The sequence below is a fragment of the Notechis scutatus genome, chromosome 4, assembly GCF_049901735.1.
Source record: "Notechis scutatus isolate UNSWTSFEM ecotype Mainland chromosome 4, rNotScu1.2, whole genome shotgun sequence".
NCBI lineage: Eukaryota > Metazoa > Chordata > Lepidosauria > Squamata > Elapidae > Notechis > Notechis scutatus.
The window spans coordinates 47,451,701-47,459,212 of NC_142012.1; positions in this window are offsets into that span (position 1 = coordinate 47,451,701).

Below are 7,512 nucleotides of genomic sequence, written 5' to 3' on the forward strand. Positions count from 1 at the left end.
AAAATGGAGGCTGGAGGCTGATTGTAAAGAAGGTCCATCCACTGGTGAACAGAACCATCAGGGTTTATGGTTCTGGTACAGCTGACAAAATGGAGCTGAGAGTGGGGTGGTTATAACTTTGTTGGACTTTGTATTTGAGCTTCCTGTTCCTGTGCAAGAACATGTATTCTATTGGCTGTTGTCAGATTCTTATGGGGTTATGTAGGGGTCATAGATGGCTCTATAGGCAAAAGAAGAAATGAAAATTCTAGGTGCTTGTCTGAGCTCCCAGGTTTCAAGTTTGGACTGCTCTGGGATGGTGCAATGAAGAGGCTTATTTTCTGAAAGGGTTTTGGGCAATTCCTATTATGTCTTAATGGCTTTCGTGCTGTTTTGGATCTTGAGTTAGGGGCTGCTTCTAATCCTACCATTCTGCCTTTGTTTCAAAATATCCTGCCATGAATGGATTACCAAACCTGCATTTCTAAAAGCTGCCTTCTCAGTTTCTGCTTGGGGGCAGGGAGACTGGGGCTGCTTCCTGCCTCTAAAAAACATGTTTCTCCATTTCTCATTTAGGGAAATATAATTTTCTGCCTTTTTAAATATTTCTCAAAATATTTCATTCTTCTAGGAGAGGGGGGCTTCCCACACATGTAAATTGGATGCAATATTTTGATAGATTATTTCCACCATCATCACTTGGTGAGGATGTTTTTCTTGAATTTTTAAATGTTGGTGAAAATGCAACCCCTTTATGAAAGATTTGTAATGACAAAATACTTCGGTTCAGCTTTACTTTTTAAAAAATGCAACAGAAAGTTATATGCACTTTTTAAAAAATACAAAGCCTGTGGTTCCTCCAAGTGCTGCTGAAGGGAAGGAATAGGAGAAAAGAGGCATATTTCACTGTTTCTAATGTGATAGCAGTTGTTTTTTGCCCTCAAAATTAAAAAAAAAGATTTAAAACAAGTGTCTGACCTATTTTTCTCTTTTCTTATTCAATCATGGATTTTAAGAAATAATTTTATAAATATATTTGCTGCAAAAGAAATCAGAAACTTTCTTTCTCTCTCTTTCATTAGGTTGGATTAGTTTTTCTATGTTTTGTAAAAACATTTTAAAAGTTCATGTATTTTAGATTGAAGATAGGTACTGATACTGATTGATTAACTGGCTTTTTTATACTTTTTTATAAACATAGGACAAGAAATAGTTCTGCTCTATTCTGGATTATTCAGGGCATATCTGAATAATCCCAGAAGGCAGGACAAGGGAACTTTTCCACCAGTAGGAAACCACCCTTTATAGTTCTAAAGATCTGTTATAAAAATGTCTTCACAATATTTCTTCTGACTCAGGAACTGAATAATAATTAATTGATGAGTTCAGCTTGCCAACTGATCCACCATATAATCCCCATAATATCATAGAAGCACAGGTAACCTGTGACAGGTTGGCAAAAATGTGGCATGCAGCTGCTATTACAAAATGTATTACAAGAACCGTTGAAGACCCCTTTAGCTTGGAGAAAAACATTAAATGGAAGTATGATTATAGTCTTCAAATATTGCAAAGACAGGCATATAAAAGCACACCAGATTAACTGATTGGTTGATTTTATAATATAACCCCCAAAATAACATTAGAACTTTAATTAAATATTTAATGAAAGATCACTAGAAGAAATTTCCTAAAGACATTTTGGACTAAACCAATTTAATCAAGAAGTGGTAGGTTTTTAAATAAAAGTTGCTTTAAAAATAAAAATCTATTTTAAATAACTAAAATATCAATAATAAAAGTAAAATAAAATAAACATGTGACAGCCATTTAGCAAGATTCTTTTAGCTACATTCAGAACCTACATTAAGAAGGGGAATAAGAAAGGAGATTACAACGAGCAGCTTCCAAAATCATCCCCAAGTCCATTATTCAATTATTAATTATCCACAAAGAACATTTTTACATTATCCAAATGAAACTATTAAATCACTGAGTTTCCCTTTGATTAAATTAGAACAGTAGATCCTTATAGTGAAAGATTTAGCAAACAGGTTATTCAGCAGTCCTCTCCAACAATTCTTTGCTGCATTGCTATATTGTTTTTACAAGCATTCTGAGTAAACTCTCCTCCAACTTATAAATACATAGGAAGCATGTTAATGGCCACAACATTTTTTTCCAATGAATGTACTCTGAAAACTAGAAGAAGCTTGATTATTATAATATATTGTGCATTCAGCTATTCTTGGAAAGTGTGCAATGTGGAGATCACATTGAGACTCTATCCAACAATCTATATCTAACTGCTCACCTGGCCCAACTTTTAGGGTTTGTATTGAGTGAAGTTTTAGGATCCGATTATTTGAGGCATCTGTGTTATGGTTAATTTGTCATGGTTAATTTGCTTGATCATCAAAATGACATTAAAGGCCAAAGAGTCTTTACTGAAGATGACTCTATTATCAGAAGCCTATCTATAGATCCTTTAGAACTGCATCTGGCTTTGGTTGGCATTTATTTGTAAAGACGAGGGTCTTTGACAACTCAACACCATTAGTTCAGGGTGGCCAGCAAAGGGTGGCCTTCTCACCACTGCCAACTTTCCCCTGCCAACTTGGTGTCACCAATTTTTCGCAGGGCATCTCAACATCAAAAAGTCACTTTGAGGATAGCTGTCTGCGGCTGCTGGATGGAGAGCTGAATAAGCGAGCAGGCTGTCAGAGGGCACCAGTGGTAGGTTGGCTCCATCCTGAACTGGCAGTTTGGCTGCAGTAGGAGATGCAGCAGAAGGCCAGGGGAGCAGCGGCAAGTGGGGGACACCACCACTCTACTCTTGGGATGCGCCACTCTACAAGGTTTTTTTAAAGCTCCATGGTTCTGCCAGCTTTTTTTTCTAAAGTGCTGCAAGTTTTTTGCTTTCTAAAGTGCCAAGGCTCTACAAGGTTTTTTTAAAGCCACTTTTTTTAAAGCTAGAGGCGTTGAGTCCTCCCATTCCAGATCATGGTTGTCAGCTTTCCACATTTTCTGTTGAAATCTTCTGCATTTTTATGTATGCACAACTCCTTGACTGATCATAAGAACTACTACCAGCTAAGTGGGCATAATATTGCAGCCTTAAAATATGTGGTTGTTTAGATCAGAGTCCTTTCAATCACTTCCAATTATCTTCTTCTCAACATATAAATCTGTAATTCTTTCTACCCAAATCTTCCCTTGCCTTTTAAAAAATAAGCCATAATAGTCAGAATCCCCTGTAGCTCTTTGAATCATGTTTTTGGCTGTTCTTTGGCACTTTGACTTGAAGGGGTTAGTAGTTTTCAAGTAATATGAATTGCATGCAAGATTCCTGTCTGTTGTTTTGAAGATTTGTTCCATTTTTCTTTTTCTTTGCCTCAATACAGGCTCTGTGTAACAATCTGTCAGTTGAAAAAAATCCACAATGTGGAAGATGTATTGTAAAAAGAACTTGATAAAATATGATGGATGAAGTTGGTGGTGTATGGGAATATTTTGTCTTGCTGCAACTAAATTTAGAGCTTATCCTTCTGCTTAGAACACAACAGAAAATAATTTGGATTGCTTAACTTGACTAGTGTTTGCTACACTGGATCTTGTAGCATCATACATCTGTACATTTAGGTTGAATAAAAGAAATCAATAAAATATGAATAAAAAACTGAAGTTAGAAATAATTATGGTATTTGAGCACCAGATGAAAAAAGAATTATTTTTTCTGACCTAGTGAAATTTTGGGGATAAATTATATAACAGGAGTTTGGAATTCTGTTGGTTTATCTATCTATTAAAGGATGGCTATTTGAAAATAGAACTATCTTTGGTGCAGTGGAACCCAATAAATAAAAGATTATAGATGAAAATGAGTCATATACAGCTGGAAATTGCAAGCAAAAAAAAATTGGAAAGTGTTATCCAGTCTAATCCAAATAGAGAAAGCAGCTGAGTAGTTGTTAGCTGCTCCAGTCTAAATACATCTAAACTCCTACTTCCTAGTAATGTGTTCAAAGAAGGCCCAGATATAACTATTTCTACATCTGTAATAATCATTTGGTTTCTTTCAATTAGGTTCCGGAACTCCTAGTTGGTGGGTCATGACCAGAGTTTATAACTCATGGATGGAGAAAGAGAAAATGATCTACCCGTTAGATAAATAGTGAAAAGACTCACTGTGGGAAAGAATCATGCTCCTTAAAACCAGACTCTGTTTCTGGAGATTCAGTGGCTTCTATGGAAAGGAAGGTAGAAAACCAGAGGAATACTTGGATCTGGAAGGCATTTGGGCTAGATGATCTTTGAAATGAGATGTTGTCTTTAAGTAGCCTGAATGTTGCAATCCAAACTGAATAATACAGCCATACTATAGACTGTGGCATATTGGTGAAAAAACTTCAGAGATAGCATAACCTTATATATAGGTTCTTTTCTTGCAAATGTATTCTGACTTATCTTCTGAATCCCAACCGATCTAAAGATATGTACATTAGGATTCAACTCATCTATATTCCTTACCTTTCTGTTTTAATTACCATTCTAATGATGATTTGCAGCCTGGGTGCTTCCCTTATGATTGTTTTTCAGCATCCAAGAACTGAAGGGAGTGGCTCGTGTCCAGTGGCATCATAGAATGGGTGAAACCATGGGGGTGGGGGAATTGTTTAAAAGAGCAAAATGGATAAAGCAGAATATTTTATCTAGATATATTTCAGTTGGGAAACTGACCATCCCTATACCAATATTCTGGGTTTCATATTTAATGATTTTGTAATGGTGTCATCAATCCTTCCAATGATATTCATGAAATATTTATTGTGAGAAATTTATTTGCTTATTCAGCCATTTCTGTGCATTTACATAGTTAGGTTTGTTGCTCACTTTTTAAAAAATCAGCATGGTTGTGAATGTTTATTTTATCCTGCAGAACTGTGTGACTTGCAATACCAAACATTCTTCCTGCTGTTGTTTGATTCTGCCAGATGGTGATTTGGCAATCAAGTCACCTATATTAACTCTCTTTAGTGTGACCATCTGTGCTTTACAATTGTATAGATTTGCCATAGCAGCTGTATATTTATTTCCACTGAATATTGTTTTTGGTTGAAAATATGAAATTTAGCATTGAGTAAATCTAGCTCCACAGGAAATGGTTAAGTATTTTGTGGCTTCAAATATTACAACTTGGTCCTTTGAAAATGATATTCACAATATTAGGCAGTGGAAAATGTCTTCTTTTGGAGGTTTTGTTTTTTAAAAATAAAGCATCGATGCCCCTTTTTTCTACTCACAAAAGTTAAGCTAATACAAGTTGTCCTTGACTTACAACCATTTATTTAGCCACTGTTTGAAATTACAGTAGCAGTGAAATAACCTACAACTAGTTCTTACACTTAACATCACAGTATCCACATGGTCATATGTCCAAATTTGGTGCTTGGCAACTAGAAATTCAAATTCACGGACTATGTGTATATTTATAAACCAGTTTATAACTGTAAGGTCCTTGGTATTCTCTAAACTTGGTCCTTTTCTTGCAGATATTTATTACCAAAATAAGAAACATCATCAGTGCTAAAGGGAGTAAGATTTGTTCACTTTACACACACAATATATACATACAGTACATGTACATATACATATACTACACATACATATATATAATATACATGTTTGTTTTCTTAAGTTTTTGCGGGTACTTACGTGTATGGCATTCAGCTTTGTTCGGGTATTTTCCCACGTCATTGTAGTTGTGCTTTTAAAGTTGTAGCAACGTTTTGGCAGAATCTCATCTGCCATCATCAGACGAAACGTTGCTACAACTTTAAAAGCACAACTACAATGACGTGGGAAAATACCCGAACAAAGCTGAATGCCATAAATATACATGTTATATATACATATACATTTATATGAAAATATATATTATAAATAAATATAAATATAACTATTATACATATTTATTTGATATAATATGAAAGGCTTAACCTGTCAGTGTTTATGGGTGTGTTATTGACAGGATACTTTTTTACATCAAATCTCAAAACATGGATATTCACAAATCAGTGATATGGGAAAGGTTTTTTGTGAGTGTTTTATATCAGTGAATGCTTCTCTTAAAAATGGTTCTTTCAATAGGTTCAAGGTTGTATTGCTGCATATGACACCATTAGAATGAGCCAGGCCAAAGTTATTGCCCTGGCCCTTGAGGAATTGGTGGGGGGAATAGCACCTTAACTCAAGCAAACAAGGAAATTTACACCACTTTTAGGATGTTTGAGAATTTTAAAAGGTGAAACTGATAGCTTGCTCATTTTGTCCTTCAAATCCCTCAGCCAATTATCGGCTAAAAAGGCAGGCTGTCCCTATTCCAGGGTCTATAACAGGGGTAGTCAACCTTTTTATACCTACCGCCCACTTTTGTATCTCTGTTAGTAGTAAAATTTTCTCTAGCCGCCCACCGGTTCCACAGTAATGGTGATTTATAAAGTAGGGGACAAAACCCCTACCACCTACCATGAAAGCTGGAACGCCCACTAGTGGGCAGTAGGGACCAGGTTGACTACCACTGGTCTATAAAGTGAAAAGATCTATGATGGCGTGTGGGTTTTGCTCTTATTTTACAGACAGAATAAATAAATAATAATAATTGTGCACATTGATAGCTAGGTGTTTTTATTTTGCCTCTTAGATCTCCCCTCTATAGACCGAATAGTAATTCCATGGTGCACACTTCATAAGATCATTAGAGTTTCTACTACCATCCTTGAGACCTAAAAATTGCATTGCCAAAATTTTGCAGAATTTTTTTTCAATAAAGTATTTAAAATAGATATGTGAAGCCAAGGATATATCAATGCATCTATTTTACTTTAAATTTGAAGAAAATCCACACGCTCCCAAAGGAAGACAAACTGGGATAGGTTTGCCTATTCTGGTGATATTTGGCATCACTTCATTGTTTGCCCTAGCTGGAGAAGACAAAAAGTAATGCTTGTTTTCTGCAGTGTGTTTTTTTGCAGTGTGATCAAAAGGCAGTCCCACTTGTTCATCCTTGTCTTATAGCTTTAATAACCCCAGGATCCTTCATAAGAAAACTTGCTGCACATCTATTTACTTCAGGCATGCAGGTTAAGTGACAGAATCCACATCTTTGGAAGCAGCCTAGAAAGAGCCATCCTTGGAAAAACAGAAGGTGAGATTGGACAAGAATGCCTCAGGTCAGTTGCTGGGGATGTGCTTAGGAATGACTTGGGGCTGTTGCAGGCATCATTGCTGCCAGTGCAAAGGTCACTGAAAGAGAAACTCAAAGTCTAAATTCTGCCAAGGACCAAGTTCAGTGTATGAATAAAGTTCACATTTAGATGGAATGGAAGCAAATGTGATCCTTCCTTCAATTTGCTCGTGATCCCCACAAGGTATCACAACCCAAAATATGATAATCACTACCTTAGAAGAGGATGTAGATAACTGATGCAATATATATCAAGTACTTCTTGATAAATTATGGAAAAATATAGT